This window comes from Mustelus asterias, chromosome 18, assembly GCF_964213995.1.
Source record: "Mustelus asterias chromosome 18, sMusAst1.hap1.1, whole genome shotgun sequence".
Lineage (NCBI taxonomy): Eukaryota > Metazoa > Chordata > Chondrichthyes > Carcharhiniformes > Triakidae > Mustelus > Mustelus asterias.
In genome coordinates, this window is record NC_135818.1 from 83941161 (window position 1) to 83961684 (window position 20524).

At 40.3% G+C, this 20524-nt stretch overlaps 1 protein-coding gene across 11 annotated transcripts in view; it reads right to left on the reverse strand.

Annotated features, from left to right (window-relative positions):
• Positions 1-20524, reverse strand: part of foxn3 (forkhead box N3) — a 298786-nt gene that overhangs the window by 264503 nt on the left and 13759 nt on the right. For 4 of the 11 annotated variants that reach the window (XM_078234461.1, XM_078234452.1, XM_078234453.1 and 1 more), the window contains one exon: positions 14705-14929. The exons of 3 other annotated variants lie outside the window; for them this stretch is intronic. The gene's annotated coding sequence lies outside the window, so the exon portion shown is untranslated. Of the gene's footprint in view, positions 1-5659; positions 5858-13407; positions 14452-14704; positions 14930-20524 lie in introns of those variants that run through there. 4 more of the 11 variants (XM_078234464.1, XM_078234457.1, XM_078234456.1 and 1 more) reach the window with 3 other exon arrangements.

A 20524-nucleotide genomic window follows, 5' to 3' on the forward strand; every position in this document is an offset into this window, starting at 1 on the left:
GAGAAAGTCCAACATATCCTTGTCCTGATCATTCTTTGTCACTTTAGATGAAAGTTTTAACTCAAGAAAAAGGTAACTTTGATACCTGATGTAACAAGTTGCAATTGTCTGGAGTACTTTAAAGCTATTTTAATAGAATAGATACTTTTATTGCTCCTTTGCATGTCTATACAAGGAAAAGTAGTGAACTAAAATCTCATGATTCGGTATTTTATAACTGTACAATTACTGTTTATTGAGTAATGTTATGTAACCACTCAGACTCAATGACACCTACTTGTAATCTTAAAGTGTATCGTGCAAGTTCCAATAACTTTATGCAGTTTATTTCCTTCAAACATTTACCTTTGGCAAGTGAAGGAAAACAACTCTAACCCTTATAATTTCAAAATGACAGACTACAACTTGAAAAATAAAGGCATTGTTTAGCACTTGGCATTCACCCTTGAATTAATGCTGAGGCTTCCATAGAAGTTTGATGTCAGGCTATATTTCTGATAAAAAAAATTTAGCAGTCCTCAAATATATAGATTTATCTTAGTAAATACATTGAAGTATACAAGATCCTGAACAATATTGACAAGCTGGATGTGAGGGAGTCCAGAACTCGTGGGCACTGTTTTAAAATTAGGAGTCGCCCTTTTAGGACAGAGATTAAGATAAATTTTTCTCTGAGAGTTGCGCAACTTTGAAACTTTGCCTCAGAATGCAGTGGAAGCAGGGTCACAATATTTTTTAAAGCAGAGGTAGATGGATTCTTGTTCTGCAAAGGAATCAAAGGTCATCAGCGGTTGATGGGAATATAGAACTCGAAACACACAGATCAGCCATGATCTTATTAAATGGCGGAGCAGGCTCAAGGGGCCAAATGGCCTACTTCTACTCTGAATTTGAATGTACTGCAGATGCTAGAGATACGAAATAAAAAAGGGGAAGTGTTAGAAAACCTCAGCAGGTCTGCTGAGTTTTTCCAGCATTTTCTGTTTTTGTATCAAAGAAACAAGATCTTGAAAATATTAGATCAAGATCTCAAAGGGTAATACAGAATAAAGAATAGAGGATAAAGAGAACTTGCACAAGACAAGTATTTGAAGTACAAATTAAAGGCAAAATACTGCAAATGCAAGAAATCGGAAATAAAAACAGAAAATGCTGGATAAACTCAGGTCTGGCAACATCAGTGGAGAGAAACAGAGTTAACGTTTGGAATCTAAATTATCCTTCTGCAGAATTTTGTTTTTATACCCTCATTTCACAACAGATTTTTAATGGTAAGGATTTGATAAAGGCATGTTGGGCTGGATTCTGGGAAAATTATTTGGGAATAAAGCATCAGGAAACATAAACATAATTAAAAACAAAAAGGCATGCAGCTTATTATTATTCACAATGACCTCATGGAAAAAGTTAATCCTACAATGCCATTTATCCTATGCTTTCTGAAGGCGAAGGATGGGAATTCAAAACATGTGAGCAAATACCCATCTGACATAAATAGCTCTCAGATAGCTTCACATTTGAAACAGTGAGGCCAGTGTCTTGTGATAAATACAAGTCGCATATAATAAAGACTATTCTTAGATTTAGTAACTAGTCAGCTAAGGAAGTTAAGTGTGACATCATCCAGAGAAATATTCAGAACAAACACATCAGTGCAAGTATGTCATCAAAATTACATATAGAAAAGGCAATACTGCATAAAGTTAAATAAAATTGCATTATTAAAAATAGGCATTAAGAATATAACTATAAGACCATAAGACATAGGAGCGGAAGTAAGGCCATTCGGCCCATCGAGTCCACTCCACCATTCAATCATGGTTGATTTCAACTCCATTTACCCGCTCTCTCCCCATAGCCCTTAATTCCTCGAGAAATCAAGAATTTATCAATTTCTGTCTTGAAGACGCTCAACGTCTCGGCCTCCACAGCCCTCTGTGGCAATGAATTCCACAGACCCACCACTCTCTGGCTGAAGAAATTTCTCCTCATCTCTGTTCTAAAGTGACTCCCTTTTATTCTAAGGCTGTGCCCCCGCGTCCTAGTCTCCCCTGTTAATGGAAACAACTTCCCTACGTCCATCCTATCTAAGCCGTTCATTATCTTGTAAGTTTCTATCAGATCTCCCCTCAACCTCCTAAACTCCAATGAATATAATCCCACGATCCTCAGACGTTCATCGTATGTCAGGCCTACCATTCCTGGGATCATCCGTGTGAATCTCCGCTGGACCCGCTCCAGTGCCAGTATGTCCTTCCTGAGGTGTGGGGCCCAAAATTGCTCACAGTACTCCAAATGGGGCCTAACCAGTGCTTTATAAAGCCTCAGAAGTACATCCCTGCTTTTGTATTCCAAGCCTCTTGAGATAAATGACAACATTACATTTGCTTTCTTAATTACGGACTCAACCTGCAAGTTTACCTTTAGAGAATCCTGGACTAGGACTCCCAAGTCCCTTTGCACTTTAGCATTATGAATTTTGTCACCGTTTAGAAAATAGTCCATGCCTCTATTCTTTTTTCCAAAGTGTACAACCTCTTTATATACTGTGGATAACGACCAAAAAGAATCATGAACCTCAGCCCTGAAAGATACATTTTGTAAAACATTTTCTCCTTTTGTCATTCAGCATTGGTTGCACATTTAAACAGATTGTAAAAATTTTTTTTTTTTTTAATGATAATCTTTTCTCCCCTTCAATGTTTACGTACATTGAAAATGAATAGAATACTGCCCTGCATGGACTCCCAACTTTCCATCTGATTATTTTTGTGAAATATTTACTATCAGTGAAGTTACACACAATCAACTTTATAATCCAAACCAATGTCTGTAGGTCTACTGGCATGGAAACTGCCCTTTCCCGTAAATAGTATACATTATCAGATGCAACACCTACCCTTTAACCTCTCCCTTCTCATTGTCCAGGGCTGCAAAAGCTCCTTCCGGGTAGAACAGCAATTTACTTGTACTTTCAATCTAATGTACTGTACCTACTGCTCCAGATGCGGTCTCCTCTCCACAGGGAAAACAAATGTCCCTATTTGCAGAACACTTTCATTCAGCTCGCTAGTGTGATCTCTGGGCTTCTGATCACCTGATTTATAACTTACAGCCCAACTCCGTAGTCAGTTCCCTCAACTCTTCCAATGAAACTCAATTCGAAGAACCGCATCTCTTAGGTTATACACTTTGCATTCTTCCAGACCCAACATAAGTTCACCCATTTCAGATCATTAACCTTTGCCCCTATTTTTCCAGATAACAGCTGTTGATAATGATTCTACCAATCCCATTTAATAGGCCCAACCAACACCATTCTCTTACCCGCCTGGCAGAACTTGTTCTAATGTTGAACAACTTCTTCAATTTCACTCACTTTCTTCAAATAAAAGGTGCTGCTACAGGTATACACATAGATCATAGGTATGCCTGCCTTTTAGTGAGATATGTGCAACCTTTCTTCTTCCAGTCCTACTCAGGCCCCCTCTCTCACCATTTTTCTGCTCCATTGATGACTGGTGTGGAGATGCCGGCGTTGGACCGGGGTAAACAAAGAAAGAAGTTTAGCAACACCAGGTTAAAGTCCAACAGGTTTATTTGGTAGCAAAAGCTACCAAATAAGCCCCTTCAGCGGCTTAAGGCTCCGAAAGCTTGTGTGGCTTTTGCTACCAAATAAGCCTGTTGGACTTTAACCTGGTGTTGTTAAACTTCTTACCATTGATAACTATCAGTGCTGCTTCCTGCTCTCGTCCTTAACTGGTAAATTCCATTGACTCGGTTTCCAATTTCCGCTCTTCTCTCACCTTCACCTGGTCCAACTAAGACTCTCCCTTTCCCATCATTCACTTTTCAGAGGCTATTAACCAATAGTCACGAACACCCACAGCTACCTCTACTACATTTCTTCACACTCCACCTCTTGTAGGGACTCTTCCATTCTCTCCATCATATCTGCCCAGACTATACGATCTTCCATACTAGGACTTCCAAAATATCTTCCTTTTCCCTCAACAGTGGATTCCCAGGCCCATTCTATTTCCCACACTCCTGCTGTTACTCTTTCCCCTCCCTCTCAGCAACGGGGTTCCCCTAGTCCTCACCTTTCACCCCACCAATTTCCATTTTCAATAGATCATCCTCCACCATTTCTGCCACCTCCGGCGTGATACGATAACAAAACACAACTTCCTTCCCTTCCCCTTTCAGAATTATGAAGGGACCACTGTCTTTATTCTCCATAATAAACTGATCCACTCCTCAGCTACCCACAACATGTCTCTTTCCTATGGCAAGCCCAGGAGTTACACTGCCTGTCCTTTTATCTCTTCCACCCTCTTTTTAAAATTTATTATTGGGATGTGGCACTGCTGGCTCGGCCAACATTTATTGTCCATTCCTAATTGCTCTCGCCAAGGTGGTGAACTGCCTTTTTGAACTGCTGCAGTCCATCTCGTGTAGGTACACCCACAGTGCTGTCAGGGAGGGAGTTCGAGGATTTGGACCCAGCAGTATTTAAGGAAAAGCAATATATTCCATGTCAGGATGAGGGGTGGCTTGAAGGGGAACTTCCAGGTGGTGATATCCCCATGCATGTGTTGCTCTTGGAAGGTGCTGTCTGAGGAGTCTTGGTGAGTTGTTGCAGTGCATGTTGTAGATGGTACATACTGCTGCCACTGTGTGACGGTGGTGGAGGGTGTGAATGTTTGCGGAGTGGGCTGCTTTGTCCTCACCCATTCAAGTGCCCAAGCACCCTTTCCAAGCCAAACAACAATTTTGTTTCCTTTCTTTCTGTGGGCACCTCAGCCTTCTGGCTCGATGCAGAGTTTAACAATTTTAGATCACAACTTCTAGTACCATTTTGTTTACTTTTTTGCTAGCTCAGTCTTTCTTTCTTGATCACTTTACTTTGCATTCAGACAGTGGCTAGGCTGCCAGTCACACCTCATCTCGACACCTTTTGTTTGCTGTCCCATTACAACTCCTTTTTGGTTTTGAACCACGAAATCTTTCTTCACCTGCCTTCCCTCTATCATAAACTTTCCCTTTTATTATTCTTCACCCCCCCCCCCCTTCATTTGCTCAAAACCTATTATATTTCTAACTATACTCAGTTCTGATGAAAGGTCATCATCGATCTGAAACATTAACTGTTTCTCTCTCCCTAGAGTAGATTTTTGGTTCAGTTTACAGCCTTATTTTTTTCCCCAAACTTGAAAACATTTCTTGAAATTAGGAACTGGAAGATTTATCTGGAGAATAAAGTCTAACTAATTCTTATTCATCAGGTCATCCCAAAGCCCATACACAAAATGCTTTGTGAAATAAAGAACATGCTGAAGCAGGAAGGTTTTAGAAGAAACAAACTGGTTATATAAACCACAATACTGCTCAGGCAGCTACTTCAGCATATGGCTGCTGTGCGGACTACTGGGGGCAGGAGCTGGATCAGGAGACAGTGAAGCAAATGTCTTTCCAATCACTAACAGCCAAGTGTGCAAAACCACTACACTCAAAACTCTTCTCCGCAGCTGCTTCGACGTCGATAGTTCAATTATTTTCAGAATGTCAAACACCGATGCAAACAAGGACCTTTGACAGTAGCCATAGTTCAACATACTTTCAGTTTGAAGATACTGAAACATCGAGACTTCAATACCTCTTAAGAAAATGGTATCACTTTCTCCAAGTATAGTTTCCCCAAACTCCAGGTTCAGATGTGAAGATCAAAGCCATTGACTGGTTTTATACAGCAGTAGCAAAAAAAAACCCTTTTTCTCTTTAAAAATGCTTTGAAAACAGAAGGGAACTGCATACAGTCAGCGAGTCATCGAATCCTTTTCACTTCCTTCAGTTCAAGAAAACAAGCGACTGACACATTTCCTGCCAACAGACCTTCTCTCAGATAAAAAACAGCTCCCACCAACAGGAAATCCTTCAACTTACACATGTTGCTGTGAGACTTCATTTTTATTTGTGCATTCTTTCAAATACAAGACTAAAAGCTTTTTTTAAAAATTGCTGTATATAAAACAGTTACTTTACTAGGTTTACCAAAATACTCTTATAGTGGTGTTTTCTGTTTTAAAAACCAAGTTGGTTTTGTTCATTTTAAGGTTACTTTAATTGTATGCTGTATACGTGCAGCTGATCATCATTCCAGCAATTGTATATCAATAGGCAAATAAACAAAGTCAAATCATCAACTATATTCTCCCATGAAAAAAGCCTAAGCTGCAGATTTCAAAGAGCAGTTAGAACTGAGCAAACACAACCTTTGCTTTTGGGACTTCAGCTGCAGTGCATTCACATGAAGAGGCCAGACCGTTAGACCCAGCCTGGATCACTGCCCAAAATGGATTTCTCCATGCAAATGTCTTGCAGCAAGTTTCGCGTTTAGGTCAATTTACTTTCTGCAATTGGCTATTACCAGGAGAAAATAAATTGAATTCTTCAGAGTAGCATTATTTACATTTTCTTTTAAAATATGTAACATTATAACTAAATGTTTCTTATGATAAAGAGGGAAAAACCTTGCTGACTAAAGTTGTGGCACCACGTCAGCAATTGAATAAATGACCTTCATTTGACAGGCATATACTCGGGTTTCAACAGATGACATGGGAAAGTGAGTAGAGGCTAAAGCTTCATGCATCTGAACAGAAATACAGATATCCTTTTTTAAGAAGCTGGGGGTGTCTTATCTTAATCTCCATGGCAACTGTGCCTCTGGTCGGTTATTGGACACCAAACTTCCTGTGCCAGCACGAATGAGCAAATCTGAACACGTCTTTTACAGCCACAGGAGGCTCTCGACAACAGTATCTCTTCCACAAGAGGGCATGGTTTAAACTTTGGCAAAGGAGCAAACTGTGTTGGATCAAAAATATCAAACAATCTTTCGTGAGAATTCAAGCCGAGGCAGACTTTCGTCACATGTTCAGTTTTGTGGATTTGAAAGGATTTTGATCCAGGAGAAATAGCCATTAAGTCAGCAGGTCTTATTAAGTAAGAGTGCTTGTGGAACGCATACTTTTGCAGATGGCATAAACATTAAGCACTACGAGTACTTCAGTGTTTCCAATAAAAGGCTTTGTCACAAAGGAGGGAGAAGAGCTGCAGCAGCTGAGCATTGTGTCACAATTACATCACATGTAAGCAATACATTAGCACATCTCAACTAAAGCACACCATCACACAAGTACCCACCAAACAGAAATAAAATTACATCAAGCACTAGCTCATTCCAAGTTGGAGTATTCTGTTCAATGAAAGGCACCACATTTTAGCAACGATGCTTTGGAGAAAGTACTGAAGTGATTTACTAAAACGATCCTAAGGATGAGGATTTGTAATTGGACTGAAGAAGCTGGAGTTATTCTCCTTAGAACAGAGATGGCAAAGAGGTTTAATAAAAGTGTTTAAAATCCTTAAGAGTCAAACAGAGGGAATAAAGATAAATTGTTTCTAATGGTCGAAGGGTCATTAACAAGAGGGCACAGGTTTAGGCTGAATGACAAAAGGATTAGAAGCAACTTGAAGAAAAACTTTATGCAACAATGCACTATTAGATAAGATCAAATTTAATAATCTAAGGGTCATCCTGACTTGAAATGTTGGCTCTACTCTCTCTCCACAGATGCCATCAGACCTGCTGAGATTTCCCAACATTTCCTGTTATTGCTTCAAATTTAATTATCACCTTTAAAAGGGAATTGGATAAATGTTGGAAAGAGAAAAATAAGCTGCAGGGACGAGAGTTGGAAAGCTGAACTAACTGGATTTCGCCACAAAGGAGCTGGCACAGACTTGATGAGTCAAATGGCCTCTTTCTGTGCTGTCCTACTCTGATTCTGTGAGTCAATGAAATTAATCTCATGACAAAGAAAACAAAATTTAGCTCAGATAGACTGTTGGGCAGTGGGCAACCTTTTCTATTAAACTCTGACTGAATTCACCTACATATCAAACATTTCAAAAATACTTTTTAACAGCTTAATTATAATAGCCTCCCCTTTCAAGAAATGCAAAAAATTATTCTATCTCAATGTAGTCATTTTCAACAGTATCACACCTTAAACCAATCCCAGAAAATAAATATAGATACATTATGGAACTCATTCAATAATCATTGGTAAAGGTAGACAATGCAATAAAGTTACTGCGAGGTATCAATGCACCTATTTATTTATTTGCCCCTGCCCAAAAGACAGAAGAGGTAGTATTTGGAAACATCACTGGTTAGTAGCCAGAAAATTATATTAAAAGACATTTATTGCTGTCTTAAGAATTAGGACAAGTCAAAAACTTCTGTTCAAGGCTACCTCAGTTCTGAGTCCAGTGAACTCAAAAAAATACTACGCATTCTCACCTATTGGTTTGGCTTCAATGAAAACATTCAGCAGTATATTCAAACAGGACCTATTGGCATGTACTGTACTTCTGCTGTTTTTTTGAGTACCAAAGTAATAAGTGTATCCTACATTCTTCATGTGTTTCGCTACCTCCATTTGTTATCCTTTTCCCACTTAGCATAACAAACTTGAACTGTCCTAGCAACTCCTCTCAAAACCCTAACCGAAGTTAACACGGAATCGCGAATTAAAATGGAGAAAACTATAAATAAGTTTCAATTTTAGTTAACTGACATCAAAGTGACAAAAGTAAACAAGACAACAACCTGGGTAGCATCAAAATCATTAGCATTTAATGTCACAATGCCAGTAGAGTATTTGGTCAAATCAGAAACAAAGATTCTCTGCTTGCTATGAGTTTTTCTTAAGGTTTATTAGAATGGCACCAGGGATGCAGGATTTCACTTGTATAAAATCACTAGACAAACTGAAGTTGTTCTCCATCGACCAGAGACGGATAAACACAGGTTTAATAGAAGTGCTATGTTAGACTGACTGCAGGAGTGACTAACAAGTGATTAACCATTAAAAGTAATTAATTGACCTGAAGCACCTTGGGATGTTCTGAGGACTTCATCCTTGGGTCTCACAAGAAGTGGCTGCTGAGATAGCAGATGCATTTGTTTTTTTCCCAAATTTAATTTTCCAAAATTCCCTAGATTCAGGAAAGATCCCATCAGGTTGTAAAATAGCAATTGGGACTCCTCTATTCAGGAAAGGAGACAGACAGAAATCAGTACAGGACGGTTAGCCTAACGTCTGTCATAGGGAAAATGCTAGAATTTGTTAAGGGGCACATAGAAAATCTCAATGCAATCAGGCGAAATCAACATGGTTTTGTGAAAGGGCAATCATGTTTGACTAGTTTATTAGAGCTCTTTCAGGAACTAACTTGCCAAAATAGATGGACGGGGAACCTGAAGATGTGGTTACTTCAATTTCCAAAAGGCATTACATCAGGTGCTGCATCAAAGGCCAAATGATCTCCCATTTAAGATGATGGAGATGAGGAGAACTGTTTTCCTCTCAAGAGGGCTGTTGGCCTATGGAACTCTTTCCCAGATAGTGGATATGCCATGGTCATTGAATATTTTAAGGCCGAGTTAGGTAGATTCTTGACTGACATGGGAGTCAAGGATATATAGGAGGCTAGATAGGGAAGTAAAGGCAACTGTCAGATCAGCCATGATCTTATGAAATGGCACAGAGGGCTCCAGGGGCTGAATCTCCTACCTGCTCTCCAAACTTGTACGCTCATATGATATGAAAGGTGCCATGAATATTATCTGATGCAAATCTTTTTGCTGGAACACCAGTATTCATTTAAACTGCATTATGCCAATTTCCAGTAAAATTACAAACTGGAGTGCAAATTGTATCTTTCTTTAACTTAATACATCCTTTTTAAACAATATGAAATAACATTTCAAATTATCTTCAATACAATTTCCTTTGACAATGGAGATGATCAGTTCCTTTCCCTCTCATTTGTAACCCCAACCAAAAAAAATACAAATATCATACATCTGGTTGGCAAGACTTTTGTGGCCATTTGTGAGCTGTAGACTGCATTTTGCAGACTTTAATACAATACTCGTGTTCATTAGATGGTCTTTCCAGTGTTTATGTTTCTAAATTTGCTTTTTTCTGAAACAGCACCTCTAAAGTAAGGTAATTGTCAGATGTACAAACTAAAAAGTCAATGTTATTTATGCATCAAACGTACTCAAAATATTGACCTTGGTACAATATCAATAAGGTATGGATTTTATTTAAAAAGCAGTCATCAGAAAAATGTACTGCAACATGCCAGTCAGCTTATGAGCGGGTTAAAGACAAGAGGCAGCCTATCCCAGTACACTGTTACATATTCTCCTTCTCAAAAAAAATGTAATAGTGACAGTTTCTGATACAACCTTTAGCTATGGCATTCAGGATTAGAAATGAACAGGAAAACATTTTACTCAAAGATTGGGCAACGCAAAACACATGAAAGCTCAAATGATACAGGACTACTAAAGACAGGAGCACTCAAACTTTTTCTGCACCCAAGCTGCAACATAATTATAAAGACATTTGTAACAATGCTTATGATTTTGCTGCACTAGGTGCAAAGAGAGAAGGGGCGTGGGCACGGTAGCACAGTGGTTAGCACTGCTGCTTCACAGCTCCAGGGTCCCAGGTTCGGTTCCCGGCTCGGGTCACTGTCTGTGTGGAGTTTGTACATTCTCCTTGTGTCTGCGTGGGTTTCCTCCGGGTGCTCCAGTTTCCTCCCACAGTCCAAAGATGTGCGGGTTAGGTTGATTGGCCAGGTTAAAAATTGCCCCTTAGAGTCCTGAGATGCATAGGTTAGAGGGATTAGTGGGTAAAGATGTGGGGGTAGGGCCTGGGTGGGATTGTGGTCGGTGCAGACTCGATGGGCCAAATGGCCTCCTTCTGCACTGTAGGGTTTCTATGATTTCTATGATTTCTTACCACATTGTTGTTACAATATCAATATTAAAAGTTAGCTTTCATAAATTCTATTTTTGGGGAAACAATATTCAATCAAGTTCATAATTTCTCCACCTCATGATTTAAAAACTCTGCCATGCCCAAACTTATTCCATTTTCTTGAAAACTAAATGTCAATATTTGAAACAATAGGTGGTTTCAAAGCACTAACTTTGTTGTAAAACTTGTGGTAATATGAAAACAAGATATTTATTAAACACTTTCAAATAAATACTGCACAACAACTTTTCCCATTTCAGCACTGAAATTGTGAATAGAGATGTGCATATAACTCCTGAATTTTATGACTTAATATACCATGCTTCAGAGAGAAATCTTCTGGTTGATCTCCCTCTACTCGCAGTTCTGCCCCGTCAAACCCACTCATCAACCTGCCAACACAATATAATCAATGGACGCAGCAAACAAAAACAGAGAGGGGGAAATAAGATATGTTCTGGAATTATTTCGGAAATTTTCTCCCCATCAAAAACAATAGTAAAAACTGGGCTTCCTGACCAGCTAAGTATAGTGCTCCCCTGGGGAGCAAGAGTTATCAAGATGCAAAAGGTCTGACACCTCTCCAATAAGGTGCAGTTGAGAGGAGGAAATAATTTGTCTAGAATTATGTGGGGGGGGGGGGTTGGGGCATGGAATGGTGAATGAGCAAAGCACGTGAGCGACTAATGCACTTTTTGTAAGACAGAAATTAGATACAAAAAAATATACTTATTCCTGTGTGTTAGTCCCTTGCAGCATCATGCCAACATAGGACAATAAGATGCAAACTTTTTTAAAAATCTCCATAAAAAATCTGAAAAGTCAAACATACTGCGGGGTTTGGCAAAATGGTTAACGTTCCTGTACACAAACATTCAGGCAGATACGGATGGAGACATATGCATAACAACAAAGCATGGTGCATAAATAATCCCAGCTATGATTATACAAAGTCACCCTGGATGTTTCAATAAAACTTCAGCATACTAAACAGCTAAATTGTTTTAAACTGAGAAACCTGTGCAAAGAACGGAGTCATAAGTCACAAAGCTGCCTGGCAAGTCAACAAGATTGAAAATTGTTGCACAGAGGGCAAGATAAATTAAAAGGCAGCAATTAGATGTTACCTAGTTTTGGTTTCAAATCCCCCATGGTGTAGGAGGAAGCAAGGAGTTCCACATTTTTGAAATACTGAGAAACAAGTAGTTGATATACATGTCGCAATGAGTCTTGGCATCAAGTATATTTAAGCCTACGGATTACAATGGAGAACTATACTGGTGGGAGTCATTTATTTTGATTGCCTCAAGGGACTCTGGACTAACAATTGTTTTTTTAATTCTAAGAAATTTGTCACCAATTTCCCACAGCCTGGAGACGCGGGACTGGTCAATCGTTTGGTTATCTGGCCTGGACGCAAGGAGAAACCCGCTCATCTTCATACAGTCCCATAGGATCTTGAGACTGACCTGAACCATGGGACCTCCCGTTTAAAGATCTCAGCATTATAAATATCAAATCCAACTTTCTGAACTGTTCAAAATTTTCACAATAATGAAAACTGCAAGAGAAAAAGATGACCTGGAGAAAGACAACCTGAAGCATTGCAGTTGGGCAGTGCTTAATTCACTTCGTACGGTATGGTAGCATCTACCTACGTTTCAATACATGAAAAACACGCAGTTCCTCGGTAAGTAAAAAAAAAATCAAAACAGAGTAAAGCTATAAATCGATCACTATCTTTATGTATTTTAACCCTCCCCCAATGGGTTACAAACACTCCAACTAACATAATCCAATATCTATTACTTCTTTAGGAACCGTGTACTGTAAAGTTAGGAGGCATTTTTTTAAAATCACTAGCCCAAACAAGCCGCCATCAGGTCAGTTTAAACACTAATTTCATTTTGTATTAGGAAAAAAAAGTGCACACCACCGTTCCGATGCACTGTAAGGCAAAACCGTAACAACGACGCCTACAAGCAGACGAGCGTGCGGTTATTTAATAAAGAAAACTCAGGAAGCGAGAATAATAAATTGAAAGTGTTGGTTGCTATTGCTCAAATCTCTGATCTCAATGAACTGGAAGCACATAATAAATGACAATCGCCACAGGGAACAACGAAATAGCCCTTCCCCTACGGATTTTACAGATAGACGATTGCAAAGGGGGAAAAAAAAGGAGTGAGGTTTGCTTGCACACAACAAACCCTGATTTGCCGCCCTGCCTGTGGCACAGGGTCACCCACAGTCAGATGAGCACCGCTGTGAGCGTTTTTAACACTGGCGGAGCTCTTTTTTTGCGGTAGATCGGATCGATGTGGAAATATTTTGAAAGCATCACTCAGGTATGTGTTGAATTAAAAATTGTGCACTGCAGCAGGGAGACCTGGCGACAGCCAAGCGTGCAGGCTAGCCCCGGCGCCTGCGAACATTAATGAAATCAGAGCTGGCCACACAGCAAAGATTAAAACCTTGACGGAGATGCTGATTTAGTAACCTTGTTTTAATCCCGTGCTCTTGTGTGTCTCTCTCTCTGCTCTTGCTGTTAGTCCACTCCGCATCCGCCCTGGCTACAAAACAACGATTTCCATCTCATAGTCCTCCCGGTAATCCTCACACACTGGTCTTCTTCAGTGTGCTTTTTTTTTGTTTCAATCCTTTCGGAGTTGCAAAATAATATCCCAGCCAGAGTGAAAGAGAAAAAAGAATCACAGCCCACACGCAAACGCGTCCCCGATTCCCTTTCTGTCTTTTTCCAACTCATCGCACCACAGAGGCAGGGAGATATCCTCCGGGTCCTAACGCTCCCTGCCACAATCAAACACGATACCAAGCGACCCAAACGCTCACGAACTAACCTTTCGCTGGGTCGGTTTGTCAACAAAACGCCAGGAAAGATGTTGCTCATTTCCAACAGCTCAAGTGACAGAATTTGCATATTTCAAAAAAAAGGAGCAAAAACAGTAGCGCTCCATTAGACACGAGACTGTTTCTTTAACTTATCATGTGTGCATTTCTTTGTGGATATCCTCACCACCACCACCCCACACACATACCATCCGCCCAAAGCACTTTGCAGAATTCTCATTTATCTCAAGGTGCCTTCTCTGGAGGTTGGTGGCCAAAAACTTTTCCAACTGGGTAGAGGTGGATTCATTCAGCCCCCAACAATACACCCACCATATTCTGTCACATAATCTAGCCACCTTCTACATGTTTTTGCCCTATTTTCAACATTCAAGGACCTTCAACTGTGTGGAGTTTGCATGTTCTCCCCGTGTCTGCTTGGGTATCCTCTGGGTGCTCCAGTTTCCTCCCACAATCCAAAGATGTGCAAGTTAGGTTCATTGCCTATGCTAAATTGCCCCCTAGTGTCAGGGGGATTAGCAAGGCGAATATGTGGGGTTACGGGGATAGGGCCTAGGTGGCATCGTTGTTGGTGCAGTCTTAATAGGCTGAATGGCCTCCTTCTGAACTGCAGGGATTCTATGATTGGACATTCTTCCAGTCCGTAATTCAAAAGGGTTCACATTGCTACCGCATTTTAACATTCGAGGGCTACTTTCCTCAACTCTACCATGCCGATGATCACATGCCACTTAACATTGTACGATGGTTTGTGTTGTTAAATATCTCTTTTACAATCAAGATTGTTCTGGTATACCTTTCCTCCTCATCCACCAGGTTGCATTATGTTTCAAACTAGATTTCCTTTGCCCAAGATCGTTAGAGAATCAAAAAAACTGATTTAGGCAAAATTTGATGCAATATGCTCCATCCTTACAAAAACATACCTCAACATTCACTTGCATGAAACATTTTGGATGTAATAGGTAGTTCTGACCCCGTGCACAAAACTGAAGATTCCAAATTTGGGGTAAAAGAAAACAAAAAATAAGTTTCCAAAGATGGGATATCTGGCATTGTTCTGTCACACTCATAGCACCAGTTATTATTCATCACTGGCTGCAGCTACATCCTCATGTGTGCACTCCATTCACCCGGACAACACTAGCGATCTGTCACAAAGGAAAACAGGAATGAAAAAGTGCTTTGTATATTTTGTACACAATAACAGATGGTCAGGGGATGAATTACGGACATGTGGAGGGGTCAGTCCTTGGTTTTGAATTGCATGCACACTTGAGGCTTCACCACTCATGCAAATCAGCCCAGGATCAACTCTTGTCATTTACCCCTTCTGCTACATAGACTTAACAGATTATGGTCGGAATTTTTGGTCCTGGGGAAAAAACTATTCAAAAAGCAGTCTAAGCCATGCAGTATGGGGGTATATTTTGTACTGTACTATATATACACCAGGGAACAAATGCAAAACAAAGGATTAACTTGTATTTATATGGTACCTATCACACTCAAGGGCATCCCAAAGCACTTTTACAGCTGATGAACAACTTTAAAAAATAGAGTCACTACTATAATCTCGGACAACAGTAATCAATTTATACACGGCAAATGTAACGTGGAAAATAAATTATTCCAGAAAATGGTCGGGAAATCTGGCAAATCGTTACTAGGACTAGATAAACTGCCAATAGCTCACATTCAGGAAACATTGAATTTATAGTTACATTAAATTTTTTAGGATTCTTCAGCTTCAATGGCATTTAATTTTTTCCCCAAAGTTCCCCCACTCCTGAAGATGCAGACTCTTGCTGCTGTAGGATTGCATGGGAAGGCAAATGGAATGTTGGCCTTTATTGTCAGAGGGATGGAGTATAAAAGTGGGGAAATATTGCAACAACTATGTTGGACATTAGTGAGACCACACCTAGATTTTGTACAATTTTGTTGGTCTTCTTACTTGAGGGATATGTCTCCATTGGGAGCAATTCAGAGAATGTTCACTATGCTGGGATGAAGGATTAGTCTTACAAGGGAAAATAGAGCAGGTTGGGCTCGTTGGAGTTTTGAAGAATGAAAGAGAATCTTATTGAAACGCAAGGGATTCTGAGGGAGCCTGACAGGGTAGATGGCAAGATGTTTCCCCTCGTAAGGGGGCCGAGAACTAAGGAGCCCAGTTGAAAAGGGAGGTGCCATTTAAGTCAGATGAGGAAGAATTTCTTCTCCGAATGTCAGTCTTTGGAATTCTCTTCCTAAAGAGGGGTGGAGGTAAGGTCATTGAATATATTCCCAGCTAAGCTGGGCAAATATTTAATAGAACCTCTACAGTGCAGGAGGAGGTCATTCAGCCCATCAAGACTGCACAGAATATCTTATCCCGGCCCTCTTCCCATAACCCCACACATTTACAATGACTAATCCATCTCACCGACACATCTTGGGATACCGAGGGGCATTTTTTTTTACCCTTGGGCAATCCACCTAACCCACACATCTTTGGACTGTGGGAGGAAACACATGGAGGAAACCCACACAGACACGGAGAGAATGCGCAAACTCCACACAGTCACCCAAGGCCGGAATTGAACCCGGGTCCCTGGCACTGTGAGGCAGCAGTGCTAACCTCCATGCTGCCCACTGCGGCATCATGCTGCCCATCTATAAGGGAGTCAAAGGTTATGGGGGGGCAGAAAAGAAAATCGAGTTAAGACCACTATCAGATTAGCCACGATCTTGTTGAATGGCGTAGCAGACCTAAGAAGCCAAACGGCCTAGTCCTGCTCTTATTTCTTAAGATAGGGATTGGCAGCTCTCTGCTACATTGCTAAAGTGGCTGCTTCCTACTCAGACTAGACACAAATATCAATGGACTATTCCATTATGGAAATGAGGTTTCACAACCAAGCCTAATCCTGTCTTTACCCAACATCAACACCCTCACAGCGCCAGGGACCCAGCTGTCTCAAGGGATAGGTCAGACAATCATGAGGTTTCAGCTCATTTTCCATTAAGGGTCCTAAATTGGGCACGAAAAGAAAGAATAATTTTCCCTGCAACCCCCACCTGAACCCAGAACGTGGAAACTATCAAATATAACACTGTACCACATGATCTAACACAATTTAGATAGAGAACAGAGATCAAACAAAGGATCTTCTTCATTCACTAAAAATCAGAGAAACCATAAAGAAACCCAAAATAAAACAGAAAATGCTGAAAAAACACAGGTCTGGCAGCATCCATGGAGAGAGAAACAGAGTTAATGTTTCAAATCCAATATAGCTCTTCTTATGAACCTCAAGAAACCTATCCTCATTCAAAATAAGGAAAGACATGCTTTTACATTATGCCTCTTACACCCTCAGGACGCCCCAGAGCACTTCACAGCCAAAGTACTTTTGAAGTGTGGTCGTTGTTGCAATGTACAAATTCACCGGTGACAATCTGAACCGATGCAAAGTTCTCTGTCAGAGGGAAATCCTGTGCTGTCTCATCAGTAACCAATAAAAGGTAACCATCTATCACGACATTTGGACGTGCCCTAGATTAACTATGACTGTAATCTTTTTATTGATATTGTGGTCTAAGTTACACTATATTCGACCCACTGGACGAAGTCCAGAATTACTAAACATAAAAAGCAGCTATCCCAGCTAGCTTCACTGTTTTATACCTTACCACATTCTGACCTTGACTGAAAATGGCCAAATTTAATTTGAACGCATTCTAACCACAAAACAACAAATTTCTTGGTAATGCATTTAGGCCATCAAAATACAAGAACCAGTGTAAAGCTGAGATTTACTGTAAACTCTAGGAATGGAGAAACAATGGCTGTTAGTAGAAAAGAAGTCATGCATGATAGGAAAGAGGGATGCCAAAGTGGGAACCATTACTGTTTTGAATTTACAAAAATTACTTGGACTCAGATATTCAATGCCAAATAGTCAAATGTGTATATGACACCAAACTAGAAAAGAGACAGCAGAATTGGAGACGGTTACAAACACTTCAGCTTTTTGCATTCACAAGCATTATTGGGCATGGAGATGTTTGTGCAGCTTCCTCCCATTATTTAGAGTTGCTTAATTGCTCATCGCTATTCACAGGACTGGCTGCAGAGCTTTCACCTGATCTGCTAGTTGTGGAATTGTTGAGTTTTGTTTGTAGAAGTCCTGTGTTATAGCTTCACCAAGTAGGCACCTCATTTTTAGATATGCCTACTAACTGCTTCTATCATAATCTCCTATACACATTATTGAACCAGAGCTGTCTTGAGGGATATGTCAGACCATCAGGAGGTTTCAGATTGTGCTGGAATACAATTCTGCTACTGCTGATCACCCACGATATGGATGCCGAGTTTTGAGTCATTAGATCTGTTCTGAGTTTATCCAATTTAGCACTATGGTAGTGCCACAAAACATGATGGCGGTGACATCAGTGTGAAGATAGAGCTTTGTCCCCATAACAATTATGCAGTGGTTGCTCCTACCTATACAGTCATGCATCTACAACAGGGGCAAGAACAAAGTCAAGTAGATTTTTCCCTCATGTTCGCACTCTCACTGCCTGGCACAGGTCGAACCAGGCAGCCATGATCTCCTTGACTTGGCTAGAAGTTTCACTGAGCCATATTTGGTGGTTATCATGGAAATCCTTCACTAGGAGCATTCTGGACCTCTGGAGCTTTCAGACTTTCTTCCCAAGTGATGTTCATCCCTCCCTTAACTAGAAAATTTAAATCAACTGCTTTTATAGTGAATCACAGAGTCCCTGATGCTAATATTCTCATCTGTTTGCTCGACCTATGAACACTCAAAAAGTCAAAGATCTCTTCTTTACTTAGTCGAATGGATGGGTTGGTTTATATACCTGAAGAATTTCCAAGCTTAACTGGGAGCATTGAGAACTTCTGAGATTTGGAAGCTCACACCCACTTGTAGTTTTGATGAAGCTAAATAGTTTGATACCGGGGCTAGGCTAGCAGCCTCACTTCAAGCAGTGCAAAGATCACCACTTCAGATTGATACTATCCAGCTTCCGTGTCATTAATATTTCAGGACGCAATTCCTCCCCCAAATCATCTATTATGAAATTGAAGAGATGAATAAATTAATCCCATGCAATCCACTATGGTGCACAAGATGCACTGATTTCCGTTTGGTTTATGTTCCCAATAGAAATATTCCCTTTTATATTTAGCACCAATTGCTGTAAAGATTAAATCCATGGCAAATGCAAACAGTCCACAGTATTCCCAGCAGGCACTGTTATCCCTGCTTCGCTTAGTAACTTTGAGTGACCATCTCCAGGCACCTTCCACAGGAGTGTTTCTTAAATCCACCACGAGTAGTAAAGCCTGAGCTCATTATGCTTCTTCCGCTGGCCATGCCAGAACAAACCTCCTGGAAGCCATAGAAAGATGCAGGAGGCACGTCTTTGACTAGAAACCGTCACCCTCCTGCATCCGATGTAGTAGCTCGCAATGTCAAGCAGCCATTTCTCTCTGCTGACCACACACAACTTCTGCTGTATGTCTGCAATATTTGTTGATTTGTAATTACAAATAGGGAACCTGTCAACGGACCTCAAAAATGGCTTCCTCTGCCCTCTTCCCCATGGCAACATAAAAACACATTAACCTTGCTTTCAGATAGAAATGGTAATTAGCTGTCCTTGATCCCCCCTCTTTCAACTGAGAAGTATATGGACAGTTCACAGCATACTGTTGAAAACCTGATACCTATAACATCTCTCTGGGACTTTGGGAGACTAAAAATTTACTTCTTGCAAACTCAGACTGCTGCCATTGCCTCAAAGCATAAATACCTTACAGTCTCTCAGTAAAACAATACAAGCCTTCCTTTGATTTTGAACAATCAAACCACCCAAGCAGACTTTAGAATAGGTCACATTATCCCCTTCAATTATCCAAAATTTAAAGACACGATCCCAAAGCAATCTCAAACAGCATAACTGTAACAAAAATAGGATTGAAAGATATTTCAGTCACCAGAAATGTTTGTTTTTTTATTATAAATTTAAAAATTCGAATGAAGTATGTTGTGTACGTGAAATAGATTACAAAATGTGTGCTAAGAACCTTTCTATATTATCAAAGTAGTATTCTAATCTAACGTACCAAAATGAATTCAGAATTTTAAAAGTAAGAGAAATGTACTGCTCATTGTCTCAATACACAAATATAAAGATAATACCACTCATCTTTGCTGCACAACATGAACTTCAGCCTTCAGAAAAAGGACCAATTTAAAACTGGCAGATGCCAGGTTCTAATTTCACAGCTTGAAAGACTCCAATACTGCAGTATTATTGCACAGTAAATGTATACATTTTTGGTCAGAAACTATGGCCTGCAGAACAAAACATGGTAATACTGCAACACCTGCCATAGAATATCCTTCGGATAGAATGACATGTTATAATGTGCCAGCAAATTTCCTGCAGCATTTCTCACAGTTCTAATGTTGGGAAACAGCAAGCTGGGTGGTGTGATTGAGGAAGGGGCAGGGATTTTCAGGCTAAGGACTGTCAGCACAGTACTGGGCAGTGAAAAGAAGAGCTTTAGGGTATGGAGGCTATCAGTTGGAGTACAAAGAAGCAGGATAAAAGGGTTGAGACTGGATTACTGGGGGCAGGCCTTGGCATGAGGCAGTAAAGGGAGCTAGAATACCCATGGACAGATAGATGAGCAATAATGGGGCTAGAGCACTTCGAGGAACAAA